The sequence below is a fragment of the Prionailurus viverrinus genome, chromosome B2 (genome assembly GCF_022837055.1).
Source record: "Prionailurus viverrinus isolate Anna chromosome B2, UM_Priviv_1.0, whole genome shotgun sequence".
Taxonomy (NCBI): Eukaryota; Metazoa; Chordata; class Mammalia; order Carnivora; family Felidae; genus Prionailurus; species Prionailurus viverrinus.
In genome coordinates, this window is record NC_062565.1 from 75977322 (window position 1) to 75980472 (window position 3151).

Genomic DNA, 3151 nt, shown 5'->3' on the forward strand with positions numbered 1-3151 from the left:
TTTACAACTTCTTTCATCCATGACAAGCTTTTTTGTTGCATAACTTATGAAAGATGTTCAACCTCAGTTTTAGTTAGAAACGAGGTACATTATGGTTTAATTTTGTAGTTTACATTTTAAAAGCAGCAGAATACTTTTTCAAAGGACATATGCCATCTATATGATCTATAGATCAGAACCCCGATCTATAAAACATTTGAAGATAAAGAGGCTCTGGTCAAAACAGGCACAGAGGCCAGAAGTCCCAAGACAGCGTTGGGACACCTCCTCAGAATCCAAAGGCTCCAGGTGTAACATACATCTGTATGTATGCATGTGTGGAGCTATAACAGAAGACTCACAGCCTCCCTCCAAAGTGTCCGCCAGTCCTCACCTGTGCTTAAGGTGGATTTGCCTTGTTTCTCTTCTGCTGCCCTGGTAGCTGCTTGCAATACCGTGTGGAGGAGCTACACACTGCCACTGCCTCCATGAAGACCTGATGTCCACACCAACGTAGTCTCAGGTACTCTCAAAGCCCCCTAACCTGGATGCCAGAACAATGTTGGGTGCCCACACAGGTGAATATAAGGGCCCTTTCTCCCACACTCTGATATGCCTTTTTCCACAGTCCAAAGCACATTTGAACATTTCCATCTGCCTATACTCATTGCCTTTTGAGTAAATCCTGTCTACTAGTCCAGAGGGGAACAGACACCATACCATCCCTTCCATCTATACCTTCTTTTACCGAACCTCACCCTGATTTAAAAAAAAAAGGCGAATAAATGAAGTCAAACATATATTTGTAAAGGTGTGCTTGTGCGTGTATATGCATATGCATGCATATGTGTTCGGGGAAAAGGTGAAGGGTATCTACATGCGTCGATATCCAGTCAAAAATGACCTGCTACACATGGAACACAGCTTAAAAAATCATTGGACAGTTTGGGAAAGAACGATGGTTTTGTCACCATACCTATCTCTCTGGGTTGTTAAGACACAAGATGGTGTTGGTAATGTACTTGGCACTGGTAGGTGCTTAGCAAATAATTATGAAAATGGGTCTGATCTATTTACCTAGAAAATTAAAATGGGTGTACTTAGTATATGCCTTTCGAAGTGGGCTTCCACTGTGTTCTGTTTTGTCCTTTTCATTCAAAACTGACCTTCCCTGCGTGTGTGCACATGTGTATTATAGGAGAGCTATGCACTTACAGGTGACACAGATGTCAAGTATGTGAAATCATTTAATATGGATGAGGAACTATATCTTCTCTTTATTCTGGAGATCAAGTGGTTTTTTTTTAAACTTTGTGTGTACAAGATCCCACTTCAAATTGACTTGAACTGCATAAATATTTTCAAGATATTCCCAAATAACAATCTGTGAGCAAGGGTGGACCTATAGACATATTGTACCAAAGCATTTGTGGCTTTTGACTCTGAACAAATTTTTGGAACAGGCACGATTGTTGGAACAACATGGTTTGGAATGAACTTTTATGCTTTAAAAAGGCATTTTCAGCAAAACAAGATTTTGGAATGAAAATAAGCACAAGAGCTATTGGACAGGAAAAATCATGCAGATGTTGACCATTTTCATTTTGTAAAATAGTATTTTGTCAGTTTGTTTGTGACCTTTTTGCACCATATGTTCTTCTCTTCGTCTCATTTTATATCAGACACAGAAATTTCCTCAAAGAGATTTCCTGCTCCTTGCTAATCCATTCATCCTTTCTTTCTCTTAAACAAAGCCTTGCATGGAATAACTATTTAGTAACAGAAGGCTTCAGTTTTTTCAGATAATGGCTTAAGTTTTCTATTTCCTTGTTTGCAAAGCTTTAGATTGAAAAAATGTTTTAGAGAGGGACGGTAAAATGTTATCATCTACGCTTCCAAAAAGTTTTGAATGTTTCCTATATTCCTCATGTAAAATCTATCACTGGAAATGAGACCATTTCCATCCAGGTAGTTCATACATTCATTCTTTTGTTCATTTATTCAACAAATATTTTGTGAGCACCGGTGACTGATAGGCTCTGCAGAAGAGCTGTGAATAAGGTAGAGATGATCCTTGCCCTGGCAGGGCTTAACAGTGGTCAGAATTTTAAAAAATTTTTGCAAAAACCACATAGAGAACCCAGAATCTCTGCCCACCATTTTTGTATTCAGTAGGAAAAACACAAAAGACATTGGGAATGATACCCTTCCTGTTCCCATAGACTGATGGTCTGACACTTAAATCAATTTTATTATTCGAACTTCTTAGCTGGGACTTGGCTCAGATATATGAAACAATTTGTCTGGTAAACCTGATGATTGAACTCAGTTATTTACATTTATGTGTGATATATATTCATGTGTTATATCTAAGATGAATTACTTATTAAAATTTCAGTGTCGCATGGAAATGCTTACCAATAATAATGTCATTTTTTAGTGTTATCTTAGAAAGTCTTTATCTTTTTTTATTGCTTAGCTTTATAAGGAGGAGTTATCACTGCGAACATGACAAAGAGAGGAGTTTGAACAAAGTTCTTAATTCACCACTGTTTGTTTGCTTTTAATTCAGTATGAAACTGTTAACCTCTACAAAAAGACAACTAGGAATATGGCTAAATATTTATTTTCATAATCTCTAGTTTCACATATTTGTAAGTTCAGAACTGAAATCCTATATCTCCTCTGACGCCCTAGCAGAGTTAATGGTACAAACTCCTTTTTTTGAACTTTTTCCCTGACTTAGTCTCTTAATTTTTTATGGCTCTAAAAAATAAAACATGAAAAGGCAACTCCAGATATATTTTATCTTTCATGTATGACAGATGTTCCCTCACCCATGTTTCATGGGCATAATCCGGCTTTTGAAAACATGGAGATGGATATTGCTGCCAGCAAAGCCTCTTGAAAAGAGAGGACTAGTTGTCTTGATTAGTAAATCCTTCATAATGAATCATAGGGCCCTATACTATTCAGGCTGCTGGAGGAAAGTCTACATTGAGTGGCAAAAAAAACTAGCATGAGACTAAATTTCAGAAAGTAGCTGCAAGTATACCAATGGTGGGAGCGGCCATTCGGATAAAACATCTACTGGTGCCACTTTAAATTTACTCAACTAGTTGTTTTGTTTTGTTGTGTTCTGTTTTTAAATATTACATGCACCAACGTGAAG